The sequence below is a fragment of the Bufo gargarizans genome, chromosome 4 (assembly GCF_014858855.1).
Source record: "Bufo gargarizans isolate SCDJY-AF-19 chromosome 4, ASM1485885v1, whole genome shotgun sequence".
Lineage (NCBI taxonomy): Eukaryota > Metazoa > Chordata > Amphibia > Anura > Bufonidae > Bufo > Bufo gargarizans.
The window spans coordinates 350642051-350659702 of record NC_058083.1 but is presented as its reverse complement, the minus strand read 5'-3'; the positions used below and the strand labels follow the sequence as shown (position 1 = coordinate 350659702).

Genomic DNA, 17652 nt, shown 5'->3' with positions numbered 1-17652 from the left:
ACAAAGGACATCGCCAATACACACAGAGAGACAATGGAACAGACCTCACTACTCAACGTATACAATGTCCCACCCTTTTCAATACACATAGACATTTAACATCCCAAAATGGCACGAATTAGACCAGGGGTTCCAGTTAGTCCAAGTCCTTTGTGAACAAAGAAGGCCTGGCTGATGAGAGGGCCTATAATCCTGGGGCAGGAGGCAGGCAAACAGCCCCCTCCAAAACACCGTGGCTAAGTGGCTTTCGCCACAGTGCACAACAATGGTAAATCCCCATAATTGCCCATATGGCCCCTATAATTGCCCATATGGCACTGGTAGGTTAGGGTTAGGTCCCATTCCACTTTGAGATACTTTGACAGGGTGCACAGGCTCAGGTATGTTCTTGATATAAGAATATATTTGTGAAAGTCTAATTTTAATATCAGTGTGAGGGTTTAGCCATATATTGTCAAATACATTTACCATTGTAGTAGTGCACCATTCTTTTGTAAATTTCTGTTTCATTTAGCCAATCACATCCGCACATTTGGCTATCCTGTGCAGGATGTCTTTGTGGGAGATGTGGTCCGCTTCGAGCCTCCACCATTGTATGCATTTTTGCTGGGGATTGCTGTTGGCAACGGATCACATGTGCAGAATTTGCTCCCCGGTTAGAAATGTGCAACAGCATTTGGGGTTTTCAGCATTTTCTGCCTTTTAAGACCACTTTATTCTGTTTGTACATGAATGCCTGGATGTGTGGCAACTCCAGGTTTGAATGTGCCTTGATTTTGATCTATAGGTAACATTCAGGTGCACCTGTGCAGCCTGCGTCACATGAATCAGTTGTAGGTGGGACTCACAGCCTTCTCCCTCCTTCTCCCTCCTGCCATTGTATGTGTGATTTCACGCTGGAGGTAACCTGGGAGCTGTTCACTGTGTGTCGGACTTTATGGCCCTGTAATTGCCCATATGGCACAGATAGGTTAGGGTTAGGTCCCGTGCCACTTTGAGATACCTTGACGGGGAGCACGGGCTCCGGTATGTTCTTGATATAAGAATATATTGGCAAAAGTCTCATTTTAATATCAGTGTGAGGGTTTACCCATATATTGTCAATTACATTTAACATTGCAGTGCACCTTTTTATTAAAGGACCTGCTACCCTATTTTTAAGAATTTTTTTTTTTTTTTTCTAAAACTGAATTTTTATTTACAGATTTCAAGTTGTCAACAAACGAACAACCAGAACCTGTAAACGAAGGTACGTAAAACCCAAATGAAAAACTATCAATTAGTATTTGGGCCATCATTTTGTTTGGATAGAAGCTTAAACATTGAATGATTCTTGGCATGATCTTGCTCTATTGGGTTCATTATTTTTAGAATTTTGCCAATTTTGTTTCTTATAACATTTTGTTGCTGAGTGGCTCCCAGAGCAAAAGGTGCACTGTTTGTACTTACAATCATTTTGCCATCTGCATACTGACTCATTGTAAGCGAAGCAAATTCCTTTTTTGGGAATTTGCTGATGAAAAAGATTCGACCTCTGTGTAACATAAGGTTAATCCAGAGGCCGACGTCCTTCGCCCCCCAATTTAATTGCGGATATACTGCAAGTTTTTCAACACTTGTCATATTTATACCATGCGGTACCTCTGAAATTTTTGTAGGCTTCCAATATGCTATCTAAATGATAAAACAATCCACAACATAGATCTGGATGTTTCTGACCTAGAACTGCTGATTATGCAGAAGGATTGTAACCAATTAAAGAAAGTTTTTGCTGAATTCTTTTTCTCTTATCCTCATCTTTATTGTCTGATTTTAACGTATCTTTTGCTGATGGGAGGAGGGAAAAAATATCTTTATTTCAAACTATTCGACATTTTTTCTTTTATCTGACTTGCCAGATGAAAGCCCAAAGAAGATATTTGGCAGGGCATAATTTCTTTAATTTCTTACCGTTGTTTCTTTTTGCCGCTGCTCCTTTATAATGGTACAAAACATTTGTCTTTATTTGTGATTTGGGTTGTTTTAGCTGAAGGATATGTCATAGAAGAGAAATATTCATTATCTTTATGGCTATCAATATCCGATTGTCTGCCTGAGGATGACCAGACAGGAATAGGATTCTTGATAGTATCTTTGTTGGACATGAATGAAATGAATTCTTTAAATAAATGTACCCTTTCCGCAGATAAGGTATTTGTATTAAAATAAGTGTCATTAATAAAAGTGTCAGTGCACTGCAAATTGCAGTCACTATGATCTGTGGGTGAAATGTATATATTCTCACCCTCCTGTGCATTGATTGCGGTCCTGCCACGGTTGGAAGCTCGTGCTTTTTTGAGAGTTGAAGCTGGGGTCTGTTGGTGAAGAGAAGATTAATTCCTGAAACTGTCCCTCGTTCTGGCTGATGCAGGATCATTTTTTTATCCTGTGTTTTGCTGACACCTGAGATGGTGAGTAGCTCCTTTTTATTTGTCTAGCTTTTTTTGCTGGCAGGGGAGAGAGCGGAGCATCGCTGCTCAGCACAGCGATGATGTCATCCTCTGTGTCCGGCTCTGCGCTCCTGCCTAAGGCTGGTGAGCAGACCAGATTAATTGATTTCAGAGCAGACTCAGCGTTGGATCATTCCTGCTGAAGACAGCTGCGGAGCCACTGTTCCCCACCGTAAGTTTCAGCCTTTTTTATTAATTGTATTAAAAAAAGTGCAGGTTATGTTTCTTCCTGCAAGCAGCGTTTTGCTGTTCGTCTCCAAGGCGGAATAGAGACTGAACTGATGCTAACTGATGCATTCTGAGCGGATCCTTTTCCATTCAGAATGCATTAGAATGCAAACTGATCCGTTTTGGACCACTTGTGAGAGCCCTGAACGGATCTCACAAACGGAAAGCCAGTGTGAAAGTAGACTGACTTGAGATCACAGTAACAGTCTTTTATTTTATTTTATAGGTTCCATCACGTGGTCATCAGTTGCTGTCTCCTCCAATGAAATTTCTCCAGTGGTGCCTGTAACACCCCTTTCTGAATCCAGGTGAGTAATAAAACAACTTTAATACTTGTGCATGTAAATAGTGGGTGCATGACACCATGTACCCTCTATTTGTATCTGCAAATATGAATTAGCCATGCCCTATTGCTAGTGGTGGCTGCACATGCTCCAGCAGCTTGCCCTCTTTCTGCTCTACTAGCGCTGCTGCACTGTTCACATTCAGCGGCCTGCTGGCGGCATATGGGGTGATAGATTGTGTAATATGTGTGTGCCCCCTCCTCAGAGCAAGAAGGGGCGGTGCCATCCATAGGATCTGGAGCGCTCAGATTTAACCACTTAATCGCCAAGTGTTTATTTCACACACAAGAGGAACTTGTGATGAGCCACCTGGCCGATAGCAAGCTGTGAGTATCACGGGTCAGGACAGGCAGCGACATGTCGAGAGAATGAAAGGCAGCTGCTAGTAGCGGCTTGTGGTAGAAAGGCTGGAGCTATCACATAGGTGTCATTTACCCGCTGGGTCCCCTCCACTGCTTGTGAATATCGCGATTGTCGTGGGTCACTACACACTACTGCCTACCATAGTAGCAGGTATAGGATTGCAGCGGCACATGAAGGGTGACTGGAGACCAGGGCTGGTGCTATAATAAGGCAGACCAAGCGGCTGCCTTAGAACGCAGAGACGGGGGCAAAAAATACCCTATATTTTTCACCGCTGGGTCTTATTGGGCGAATACTAATGAAGCACTTCCATTTTGGAAGACCTTCATTAGTACCGGAGGACCGGGAAGCAGTGAAGAATCTGTACTCACCGCTTCCTGGTCCTCCGCTCGTCTGTCTGCTGTGCAGGACTGCGCACCATGTGACCTCACTGTGCGCAGCCTTCACAGCTGACAGCCAAGAACCAGGAAGAAGAGAGCGCTGGTGGTGAGGAGCGGCAGCATCCAGGAGCAGGAGAGGTAAGTTTATTTTATTTTATTTTATTTGTGCAGATGGCTGACCATGGGGGGGCATGATGGCTGACATGGGGGGGGGCATGATGGCTGACATGGGGGGGGGCATGATGGCTGACATGGGGGGGGGCATGATGGCTGACATGGGGGGGGGCATGATGGCTGACATGGGGGGGGCATGATGGCTGACATGGGGGGGGCATGATGGCTGACATGGGGGGGGGCATGATGGCTGACATGGGGGGGGCATGATGGCTGACATGGGGGGGGCATGATGGCTGACATGGGGGGGGCATGATGGCTGACATGGGGGGGCATGATGGCTGACATGGGGGCTGATGGCTGACATGGGGGCATGGTGGCTGACATGGGGGGGCATGGTGGCTGACATGGGGGGGCATGCTGGCTGACATGGGCAGATCATGCTGGCCGACATGGGGGGGTATGATGGCCGACATGGGGGTATGATGGCCGACATGGGAGCATGATGACTGACATGGGGGGCTGATGAATGGGAGCACGATGACTGACATGGGGGGCACGATAGCTGACTTGGGGGGCACGATGGCTGACATGGGGGGCTGATCTGAGGCATTGGGGGTCTGATCTGAGGTCTGATTAACATTGGGGGTCTGATTGCTGGTCTGACCTGAGGTGCAATGGAAAATATTATTTTCTTATTATCCTCCTCTAAATCCTAGGTGTGTCTTATGGGCCAGTGCATCTTAGAGGGCGAAAAATACGGTCCTTAAACCAGCGATTGTCTGAAGCAGAGAGAAGATACCAGGACCACACAGAGGAGAAGCCAGCTGCTGCAGACGGGACCAGGGCCAGGTGAGCTGTGAGGGGGGGGGGGGGGGGGTGTCAAAATGTAGCTTCGCTTGTGTTGGCAAAAATCCTTGCACCGGCCCTGCTGGAGACAAGCGAGAGATCACTCTTCCCGGACCATCTGTCACCATGTTGTGTTCTGTAAGATGGAGGTTGTAAAATTTACAGGGTATGGGAGCATTATGGTTCCTGTATTCTGCACTGTATCATAGTGATATGCCAGCAGGTTGCTTTCAGCATGTGAATGGTTCTATAGTGTATTTAAAAAAAAATCCCGTTCATAGGTTCAAAACTGCACAGTTTTTGCTCTGTGCAAGACCTCTTGCGGATTTAAGGTACAGCTACGTGGTAACGTGTTGCGCAACACAATATGGCGACATATCATATACTGGTGTCACAATGCGATATACTGCAAAGTAATAGTCGCTAAAAATCTAACTTGGATGGATTTTTGGTGACTGTTCTGTAACAGTTGCAGCACGTTGCTTTGTGACATCATTGAAATACATTACCAAAAATGTGCAACTTTTCTGTGACAAGATGTCTCCCGACACATGTCGCTGTGCAGCCATACTCGTATTGCATTTTCCCCTACGTGAAACATATGGTAGTGGTGAAGCAGTTAGGCCGGGTTCACAAGTGACTGAAAATCGACGTCAAAGACGTAAGCGATCCTCTGACTTGAAGCATCGGTTTGCGCAGGCTGGTGCGGTGACGTCATATCACCACGCCAGCCCACGTGTACTTGCCTGTATAAATAGTCCGGTGGCAGATCACTCATCAGTTGAGCCCTGCAGCCCCACTGAAGCCAGAATCTACCCCAGGACAACGAGCATTGAAGCAGCAATTAACCCCTGGAGAACGAGCCCAAGCGAGGATCTTCCCCTGAAACGAGCAATAACCCCTAGAGACGAGCAGCTGGCTGAGTAACCAGTATTATTAACCCCTTCACTGCACTGCCCTGATTATTACCCCTGCCCTGCATTAACCCCTTCCTTGTCTCAAATTGCCCTGCAATATATTATTAACCCCTTCCTTGACTATACCCTGCCCTGCAATATATTATTAACACCTTCCTTGCCTATACTCTGCCCTGCATTATATCATTATTAACCCCTTCCTTACCTATACCCTGCCCTGCATTATATAATTATTAACCCCTTAACTGCTTTCTTGCCTACACCCTGCTATGTATTGCCCTGCTATATTCCCTGCTTTTACCCCTAGCTTGCCATAACCTTGTGTTAACCCCTTTTATCCTGTAGGGACAGTTTATAGCCAGGTGGGTGCTGCTATTAGTGTGTGTGTGAGTGTATATTTAGATAGATTTTGGGGTGGAATTGTAGATTGTATTATGTTAGTGTAGTTATTAGAGTGCTGTTAGGCTGGGTTCACATGGGCGTTGCGGGTGACATGCGGGAAAAGATGCGGGTGCGTTGCAGGAAAATGCACGATTTTTCCCAGTGAGTGCAAAGCGTTTTAATGTTTTGCACGCGTGTGAGAAAAATAGGCATGTTTGGTACCCAGACCCGAACCCCGACTTCTTAACAGATTTTATTTTCCCTTATAACATGGTTATAAGGTAAAATAATAGCATTCTTAATACAGAATGCTTAGTAAAATAGGGATGGAGGGGTTAAAAAAATATATTAAACTCACCTCATCCACTTGTTCCCGCAACCCGGCTTTTCTTCTTTCTTCTGGTTATGGATCATGTGATGGACCATGTGATGAGTGCAGTGATGTCATCAAAGGTCCTTATCTCTTAGGTCATCAAAGAAGAAGAAAGAAAAGAAGTTGGGCTGCGCGAACAAGTGGATGAGGTGAGTTTAATATAGATATTTTTTTTAACCATGCGTGAAAATCACACCGCAGCCGCACTTGATTGCGGATACTTGCGATTTTCATGCAGCCCCATTCACTTCTATTGGGCCTGCGTTGCGTGAAAAACGCACAATATAGAGCATGCTGCGATTTTCACGCAATGCACAAGTGATGCGTGAAAATCACAGCTCATGTGCACAGCCCCATAGAAATAAATGGGTCCGGATTCAGTGCGGGTGCAATGCGTTCACCTCACGCATTGCACCCGCACGGAAAACTCACCCATGTGAAAGAGGCCTTAGTGTTGTACCGTGTGCATCTATATGTATATATATTTATATAAATATATATATATAGATATAGCATAAATAATTGACTGTAAAAGTGTCATTGGTTTAATAAATACTTTATTATTCAAATGCAGCTTATAGTCTTTTGTTTTCTGCTGTAATTCAACACTCGCAGTTCAGAAAAAGGTAGCAACAGGCAGGGCTTTTTTTTATCAGAGAAAAGGTGGTGGAACTCACCCCCCTCCCCTGGCCATGCCCCTACCCACCCCTAGGACCGCCCCCTAAAACTGCCCCTTTAGAGAACAGGGATGCAAGTAAAATTTGGGGGGGGGGGGGGGCTATAAAAGTCCAGCCCAGTAAAGAAACCCCCCAGATAGGGATGGCACTGTTAATGGGGGATCTGGGGGTGGCACTGTTAATGGGGGATCTGAGGATGGCATCCACAGATCCCCCATCCTATAACAGTGCCATCCACAGACCCCCCCACCCCATAACAGTGTCATCCACAGACCCCCCCACCCCATAACAGTGCCATCCACAACCCCCCCCATTGCCGCTCCAGTACAGACTAGTTATAAAATGTGTACAATTAATAAGAATTCTATTCATGAGGCCCCCTCTGTAGTAGAACATTCAATATAACCACCCATCCTACTCACAGGGCTGTTATCTTAATGCAGGCCGGCCGGGCAGACGAGCGGCAGCGTCACTGACTGACGTCACGTGCCTGCGCCGCCTACTTCATTCATAAAGTAGGCGGCGCAGGCACGTGACGTCAGTCGTGACGCTGCCGCTCATCTGCCCGGCCGGCCAGCATTAAGATAACAGCCCTGTGAGTAGGATGTGGCTATATTGAATGTTCTACTACAGAGGGGGCCTCATGAATAGAATGCTTATTAATTGTACACATTTTATAACTACTGGAGCTGGGGGCCGGCGCACAGTGAACGCGCTGGCCCCCAGCTCCTCCTCCCAGTCCCTCCCCGCTGATACATCGCAGCCTGCGATGCCAAAAGGTGGCGGAACGCCGTTCCGTTGCTTTCCGCCAGAAAAAAAGCCCTGTGGAGGGGTATTCCGTCATAATGGTAGCATACTCCAATCAGACTGTTTTTATGGAGAATATCTCCACATATGGAGAGGGGGGAATTTACCAATGTGGTGGTGCTATTTGCATCTGTGCCAAATTTAGGACAATGGAGCACAGTAGGATTGCACTGGGTTTGCAGCCGGCACCTGCTTTGTACATTTGTATTTAGGGACTAATTCTATTAATTGGTGGTCCAGTGGCCACAGGGTCCCCTCCCCTCCTCCTCAGTATTTTCCTTGGTGGCAGTGTCACAAAGCACAGGGCAGCAGGGACAAATCCTGTTCACCCTAATATCTCTCTACTAGGGTGAATAAGAAAAGGGGCTAATAGTTATTTAATAAAAAAAAAGTAAAAAGTAAAAAAAAAAAAATTAAAGTTTAAATCACCCCTTTCCCAATTTTACATATAAAAAATAAAAAATAAACATATTAGACATTGCCACGTCCAAAAAAAAGTCCAAACTATTAAAATATTTTAAAAAATATCACCTATGCGGTGAACGCATGAAAAAATGAATGCGGTGAAAAAATTAAAAACACTCAATTCGTCATTTTTAATCACCTTGTCCCCCCCCCAAAAAAATAGGATAGGACTGTTCTATTATGGGCTGGACTTTCCATAAAATGTGGAATGCACGTGTTTTTTTTGGCCTTTTATTTTGTTTTCGCGTGGTATTGAATGGTAACGAGTATCGCACTACTTTTTTATGGTATCGAAATCAAAATTTTGGTATCGTGACAACCCTAGAGCACAGTAATAATAAATTTGGCATAAGTACAGTTTTTAAAACATCACACTTCATAAATATGACACAAAAGTAATCTACCTTCAAATAAGCCTGTCGGATCCGTGCTGCCGCTAGTGCACGCGTAGTTTTATTCCGGTCGCCTCTGGGCATGTTTGCCGTACTGCTGCTGGAACTCCGGGCCGCCTCCATTATAGTCAATGGGGCCGAGGCTGTAGTCCGGGGGCACATGTGCCCTAGTGGCAGCACGGATCCGACACGCTGTTCATCCGCCGGAACAGCCTGATGGAGTTCCTTGCCGCTAGTGTGAAACTAGCCTTAGGCTAACTGTACACTTTGCAGAATACGTGTGTATTTTCTGAGCGGATTCACGTGCAGAAAAACCGCAGTGTATTATAGTACCAGCAAAGAGTATGAGATTACACTTTTTCATGTACACTAGATTTTTTTCCATGCAGAAACTGACATGCCATGTGGAATTCAAAATCTGCAGCATGTCAATTTTGTTTATAGTTTTAGATGCAGATTTTACCCTTTTCAATGGAAGGATGAGAATGCTTGAACATGTTGTCACTGGCTTAGGGAAAGCTCTGAGGACCACTGCTTTCCCAAACAGCTGATTGGTGGGGTTTCCAGGTGTCGGACACCTCCAATCAGATACTGATGACCTATCCCGAGGATCAGTCATCAGTATTAGGGCTCATGCACGCAAACTTGTTTTTATCTGCATCTGATCCGCATTTTTTGTGTGTTGGGTGTGAACCAATTCATGTCAATGGGGCTGCAAAAGAAGCGGACAGCACACCGTGTGCTGTCTGCATCTGTATGTCCGTTCCACGGACCTGCAAAACATTTGAATGTGTCCTATTCTCGTCCGTTTTATGGACAAGGATAGCACAGAGGGCAGGATGTTCCATTAAATGCAGAACACACTTGGCTGGTGTCCATGTTTTGCAGATCCACAATTTGCAAACCGCAAAAACGGCAACGGCTGTGTGCATGAGCCCATAAATTCTTGAAAACTTATAATTGAATAACATTTTAGAGTTATTTTAACTCTTTGGCAGTGAATCTCTCAGTCTCTAGCTTGGCTGCTTTTATCTGTCTTTTAAATATTTTAGTTTTTTCCTAATCATTTTTCAGTGCTTCCCTACTACCTTCCTTTTTAGTGATTTAAAAGCTTTCTTTTAGTAATTTATTGTTCTCTTCTATTTGTCCACATTATTTCTCACCCTTTCATTCCCATAAGGTATGTACCTCTCACAATGAGAGTTTAGGATGCTTTTAAAAATATCCCATTTTGTGGCTGCACTTTTATTTTTGAGGAAATTTTTCCAGTTAGTGAGGCCAATGGTCCTTCTTAGCTGGTCAAATTGTGCTTTTTGGAAGTTTGGCGTTTTTTGTGCCTCCCTGAAGAAACACTCTTTTGACTGACATTTGGAAGGTTATTATGGTCGCCATTTCCCAGGTGTTCTCCAACGTGCACATCTCTTGCTTTGTCAGGTCCATTGCTTAGTACTTAGTCTATGGCTAACGCTCTAGTCGAGTCCTGAACAAGTTGGGAACAGTAATTGTCTTTGATTTATACTGGATTAATAGTGGCTCTCCCAAATTATTCCCTTGGGATGGTGCTCTTGTCGGAAGTGGTTCACCAGCCCACTGGTAGGTATATAAATGATAAAAGTAAGCAAAGTCGACAGGCACTCTATATCTGGTTTAAGAGGATGTTTATTGATTAATGTTGTACAAGATTTTTATTATTAAAAATATTGATATTTATTTTGAAAAAATATTGAAAAAAATGTTGAGAAGAATATAAAAATTGGAAATATTATAATAAAAATATAAAAAAATATAAAAAAATGTTGGGATTCCTTATTTGTAATGATAGGGGAAGGGTAGTGTGATCTGGGTACCACGGTGTGACCTGAAAAATATCCTGATGGGGGAGGGGTTAGTGTGGACACCTAGGTGGAGGAGGACTCAATGGTGGAACAAAAGTTCGATTAAGTGTAGAACAAAAAATATTAAAATATTATAAATTCATACAAAGTTTGTAGTAAAAAATAATTGATTTGCAAATTGGTCTAGTGCAACGTGGAAAAATATTCGGTATGAGAATATTAGATATGAAAGTAATGTAAAAGGATCCGATGATATTCAAAAATGTCTCCAAGATATATCCAAAAGTTAAGAATAAAATGCAGGTATATGTAATATATATATATATTGGGTTTTAATGGATAAAAAATAGATAAAAGATAGGAAAAATTGAGAGTACAATAAAAATAAGATGGCTGAGAAATAGTCTCTGCAGGTATATCCACATGCGATGATATGGGTGGAACTTGTCTTTAGTTCAAGCCAAGAGATGGAAATGTCATATGTGCTTACAGTTAGTTGCTGGTGGCGTCCCACACAGTAATTGTACTCACCCTTTGGTTTGAGTTAGGTACCTGTTCGGTAGAGCTCTAGCTGGTGCGCATTATGTGTTTCACGTCTTCTTGCGGTGAATCGGCATCTGAATAGGCAGTAGTTGATGCGCTGATAGTTTATCCGTGCACGTGGTGTGTTGCGCGCCTTTTTTCACTGAGTCGGCGTCTCATGTGCTTAGTCACGTGGTTGTTGGCTGTTCAGTGAATGACTTTTTCTTTCTATAAGTCGCAAAGATGTTCCAATAGAATTCCAATAAAGATTCTTATGAAGTTCCGATCTCTCTCAAGAAATTCTTAGTTGAGGCGTGGGTTTTGGTGGGTAGTCGCAAAATTATATATGCGAGGTTTGCCAATTGCCAAACCTCGCATATATAATTTTGCGACTACCCACCAAAACCCACGCCTCAACTAAGAATTTCTTGAGAGAGATCGGAACTTCATAAGAATCTTTATTGGAATTCTATTGGAACATCTTTGCGACTTATAGAAAGAAAAAGTCATTCACTGAACAGCCAACAACCACGTGACTAAGCACATGAGACGCCGACTCAGTGAAAAAAGGCGCGCAACACACCACGTGCACGGATAAACTATCAGCGCATCAACTACTGCCTATTCAGATGCCGATTCACCGCAAGAAGACGTGAAACACATAATGCGCACCAGCTAGAGCTCTACCGAACAGGTACCTAACTCAAACCAAAGGGTGAGTACAATTACTGTGTGGGACGCCACCAGCAACTAACTGTAAGCACATATGACATTTCCATCTCTTGGCTTGAACTAAAGACAAGTTCCACCCATATCATCGCATGTGGATATACCTGCAGAGACTATTTCTCAGCCATCTTATTTTTATTGTACTCTCAATTTTTCCTATCTTTTATCTATTTTTTATCCATTAAAACCCAATATATATATATTACATATACCTGCATTTTATTCTTAACTTTTGGATATATCTTGGAGACATTTTTGAATATCATCGGATCCTTTTACATTACTTTCATATCTAATATTCTCATACCGAATATTTTTCCACGTTGCACTAGACCAATTTGCAAATCAATTATTTTTTACTACAAACTTTGTATGAATTTATAATATTTTAATATTTTTTGTTCTACACTTAATCGAACTTTTGTTCCACCATTGAGTCCTCCTCCACCTAGGTGTCCACACTAACCCCTCCCCCATCGGGATATTTTTCAGGTCACACCGTGGTACCCAGATCACACTACCCTTCCCCTATCATTACAAATAAGGAATCCCAACATTTTTTTGTATTTTTTTATATTTTTATTATAATATTTCCAATTTTTATATTCTTCTCAACATTTTTTTCAATATTTTTTCAAAATAAATATCAATATTTTTAATAATAAAAATCTTGTACAACATTAATCAATAAACATCCTCTTAAACCAGATATAGAGTGCCTGTCGACTTTGCTTACAGTAATTGTCTTTGGTTATTCTACCCACAGGGAAATCACATGTTCATTTTCCTCACTTATACATTACTCACAAAAAGTTAGGGATTGTGGGTGATATTTCAGGATGCACTCTAATCTTTAGAGGTGAATTTAATGTGACCTCTAAACTTTTGAATGCGCATGTCCAACTGTTCAATGTTTCAGTACTTTTTCTACAACTTGCTGTTCTCTAAGGCTACTTTCACACTCGTGTTTTGGCTTTCTGTTTGTGAGATCAGTTCAGGGCTCTTACAAGCAGTCCAAAACAGATCAGTTTTGCCCTAATGCATTCTGAATGGAAAGCATCCGCTCAGAATGCATCAGTTTGCCTCCAATCAGTCTCCATTCCGCTCTGGAGGCGGACACCAAAACGCTGCCTGCAGCCAAACGGATCCGTCCTGGCACACAATGTAAGTCAATGGGGACGGGTCTATTTTCTCTGACACAATCTGGCACAATAGAAAACAGATCCGTCTCCCATCGACTTTCAATGGAGTTTATGATGGATCCGTCATGGCTATGTTACAGATAATACAAATGGATCCGTTCATGATGGATGCATGCGGTTGTATTATTGTACCGGATCCGTTTTTACAGATCCATAACGGATCCCCCCAAAACGTGAGTGTGAAAGTAGCCTTACAAGAAGCTTAACGGCAAAATTCACAACAGGTGTTTGATCCATAAATTGCCCAATAAATTTCCTGGTTCAATTAGAATTGGCATTTAAACAGTCCTCCTCATCATGCTGTTCACATTTTGAGATCATGAGACCAAGACAATACCTAACAATTGATCAACAGTACCTCGCCATTGCAAATCTTCAAGCAGGATGTTCTCAAACAGAAGTGGCCACTGAGCTTAGTGTATCACAGAGTGTCATTAGCAGGTGGCAACAGAGATACAAAGAGACTGGAACAGTCACAGAAAGGCATGGAAGTGGACGTCCTTTGGCCACATTCCTCACTGATGTGAACAATGCCCTGCGGAACTGAATAATGAATGCCACACAACTACAGGCACATTTAAAAGGGTTGTCTGGACTTTCTATTGATGACCTATCCTCACGATAGGTCATCAATATCAGATCAGCGGGGGTCCGACACCCCTGCCGATCAGCTGTATGGGGAGACAGTGCACACAATGTGCATGTGTCTCCTTCCTCTATTCCTGTTCGCTGCTGTATGTCTATGGAACAGCAGTAACAGACCGGAAGGGAGAAGAAAGAGGGCATGTGAGAATAGGTAATCAATAGAAAAAGCCTGGACAACGCCTTTAAGGGAGGTGAGAGGCACCCAAGTGTCACATCAGACCATTTGAAGCCGTTTACATCAGTGTGGTCTACATGCTAGGCGTCCTGCAAAGGTAACTGACCACAGGAATCATTGTCTTGCATAGGATAGGGAGTATCTATGCTGGATAAGGGACCAGTTGGACCATCCACTGTTGTTACCAGACGAGCCTTTATTGGTGATGGTGTTAGGGCTCATACACACGAACGTATTATATTTCCGTCTCCGTTACGTTTTTTTTTTTTTTGCGGACCATATGCGGAACCATTCATTTCAATGGGTCCATAAAAAAATGGAAGGTACTTTATGTGCATTCCGTTTCCATATGTCCGTATTTCCGTTCCGTAAATAAATAGAACATGTCCTATTGTTGTCCGCATTACAGACAAGGATAGTACTGTTCTATTAGGGGCCAGCTGTTCTGTTCTGCAAAATACGGAACGCACACAGATGTCATCCGGATTTTTTTGCGAACCGCAAAATACATACGGTTTTGTGCATGAGCCCTAATAGTGTGTGCAGGTGTTTCTAGTCAATACAGAACTGCCCTAGCTAGCTGCTAGCCTCTCCTGTTTTCAATATATGCAATTTATATAAGCGATTCCACTGATGACATAGTCTTTAAAATGGGTAAGCACCTGTATGGCATAAACACTTTGGTCACCTTGGTAACTGGCCTCTGATTGGTGGGGCCGTAGTCACGTGGCTTGTCCTCTCTCTCTGATGCAGGGAGCGTCCTCTTGCCGATGCGTCTTCTGTCATGTGGGCGCTGCTGGGGGTGGAGCTCCGGCGTCCGTGGGAGTGGATTGATCCTATTGACTCGGCGTCTGCGCAGTGGTTACAGGGAAACGCCCATTCCATGCGCGCACACTGATTCTCTAACGGTACACTGATTTGGTATTGCTTTATACTGTATAAAGGTCAGCTGCAGTTGTTCAGCTGAGCCTATCCTCTTTTTAACCCTTCACTTTCCTGATGCACTAGCACTTTATATGTTTATATTTATATCAATATGAAATATGCATTTTAAACACGTTTGTAATCATGGAAATACTATATGTATACATTGTAATCATGCACTTTCACATTGTCTGTTATGATGGATTTTATTATGATTAATTGTGAACACTAAGACTGAATGGTTAAATGACACATCTTCATCACATGACTGTATTCGGGTATTTATACCCATGTGTGACACTATTGTAATTGCTTGACAAAGGCCCCAGTGTGTGGGCTGAAACGTTGCCTGGGAATAAACAGGTCATCACCTTTTATCACATTTGGAGTGCTGCCTATTCTTTGGATACACTATACTGGAGGAAAGTTTGTCCACCTTTTCAGAGGATTTTGCACCCTAACTACTTCTTGCATACTGTGCTGCTGTTACTATCTGGTTTTTGTATGCTCTAAAGCAGGGGTGCACAACCTGCGGCCTGGGGGCCACATGCGGCCCTTTATACCATTCTGTGCGGCCCCCAACCATCTGGTAACAGACATGTATGCCTATGTCTTATGGCTGCTCACATGTATTTTTCATGTATGCTTCCATTAGATGGGAGTCCTGGAAGTGTAACTAGACATTAACCTCCTCCCGTCTCGCTAACGCCGAAAGGCGTCAATGCTGCGGCGCTGCCAGGTCACACTAACGCCGACTGGCGTCATCTCGCGTGAGCGGAGATTTCCTGTGAACGCGCGCACACAGGCGCGCGCGCTCACAGGAACGGAAGGTAAGCGAGTGGCTCTCCAGCATGCCAGCGGCGATCGCTCGCTGGCAGGCTGGAGATCCGAATTTTTTAACCCCTAACAGGTATATTAGACGCTGTTTTCATAACAGCGTCTAATATACCTCCTACCTGGTCCTCTGGTGGTCCCTTTTGTTAGGATCGACCACCAGAGGACTCAGGTAGGTCAGTACAGTCGCACCAAACACTACACTACACCCCCCCCCCCGTCACTTATTAACCCCTTATAAACCCCTGATCACCCCATATAAACTCCCTGATCACCCCCCTGTCATTGATCACCGCCCTGTCATTGATCACCCCCCCTGTCAGGCTCCGTTCAGACGTCCGTATGATTTTTACGGATCCACGGATACATGGATCGGATCCGCAAAAAGCATACGGACGTCTGAATGGAGCCTTACAGGGGGGTGATCAATGACAGGCGGGTGATCACCCATATACACTCCCTGATCACCCCCTGTCATTGATCACTTCCCTGTCAGGCTCCGTTCAGACGTCCGTATGATTTTTACGGATCCATGGATACATGGATCGGATCCGCAAAACACATGCGGACGTCTGAATGGAGCCTTACAGGGGGTGATCAATGACAGGCGGGTGATCACCCATATACACTCCCTGATCACCCCCCTGTCATTGATAACCCCCCTGTAAGGCTCCATTCAGACGTCCGCATGCGTTTTGTGGATCCGATCCATGGATCCGTAAAAAATCATGCGGATGTCTGAATGGAGCCTTACAGGGGGGGTGATCAGTGACAGGGGGGTGATTACCCTGATCACCCCCTGTCATTGATAACCCCCCTGTAAGGCTCCATTCAGACGTCAGCATGCGTTTTGTGGATCCGATCCATGTATCCATGGATCCGTAAAAAATCATGCGGATGTCTGAATGGAGCCTTACAGGGGGGGTGATCAGTGACAGGGGGGTGATCACCCTGATTACCCTGATCACCCCCTGTCATTGATAACCCCCCTGTAAGGCTCCATTCAGACGTCAGCATGCGTTCTGTGGATCCGATACATGTATCCATGGATCCGTAAAAAATCATGCGGATGTCTGAATGGAGCCTTACAGGGGGGGTGATCAGTGACAGGGGGGTGATCACCCTGATTACCCTGATCACCCCCTGTCATTGATAACCCCCCTGTAAGGCTCCATTCAGACGTCCGCATGCGTTCTGTGGATCCGATACATGTATCCATGGATCCGTAAAAAATCATGCGGATGTCTGAATGGAGCTTTACAGGGGGGGTGATCAGTGACAGGGGGGTGATCACCCTGATTACCCTGATCACCCCCTGTCATTGATAACCCCCCCTGTAAGGCTCCATTCAGACGTCCGCATGCGTTCTGTGGATCCGATACATGTATCCATGGATCCGTAAAAAATCATGCGGATGTCTGAATGGAGCCTTACAGGGGGGGTGATCAGTGACAGGGGGGTGATCAGGGAGTCTATATGGGTGATCACCCCCCTGTCATTGATCACCCCCCTGTCATTGATCACCCCCCCCCCCCCCCCCCCCTGGTAAGGCTCCATTCAGACATTTTTTTTGGCACAAGTTAGCGGAAATTTTTTGTTTGTTTTTGTTTTTTCTTACAAAGTCTCATATTCCACTAACTTGTGTCAAAAAATAAAATCTCACATGGACGCACCATACCCCTCACGGAATCCAAATGCGTAAACATTTTTAGACATTTATATTCCAGACTTCTTCTCACGCTTTAGGGCCCCTAAAAAGCCAGGGCAGTATAAATACCCCACATGTGACCCCATTTCGGAAAGAAGACACCCCAAGGTATTCCGTGAGGGGCATATTGAGTCCATGAAAGATTGAAATTTTTGTCCTAAGTTAGCGGAAAGTGAGACTTTGTGAGGAAAAAAACAAAAAAAAATCAATATCCGCTAACTTATGCAAAAAAAATAAAAAATTCTAGGAACTCGCCAGGCCCCTCATTGAATACCTTGGGGTGTCTTCTTTCCAAAGTG

At 44.2% G+C, this 17652-nt stretch overlaps 1 protein-coding gene across 2 annotated transcripts in view; it reads left to right on the top strand.

Annotated features, from left to right (window-relative positions):
* The first annotated feature begins 2592 nt into the window (after positions 1-2592).
* The window catches only part of LOC122935983 (centriole, cilia and spindle associated protein), a 68745-nt gene continuing 53685 nt past the window's right edge, over positions 2593-17652 (top strand). Inside the window, exons 1-3 of one of the 2 annotated variants that reach the window (XM_044291957.1) lie at positions 2593-2661; positions 2944-3025; positions 6534-6587. The gene's annotated coding sequence lies outside the window, so the exon portion shown is untranslated. The remainder of the gene's footprint in view (positions 2662-2943; positions 3026-6533; positions 6588-17652) is intronic. The other variant, XM_044291958.1, reaches the window with a different exon arrangement.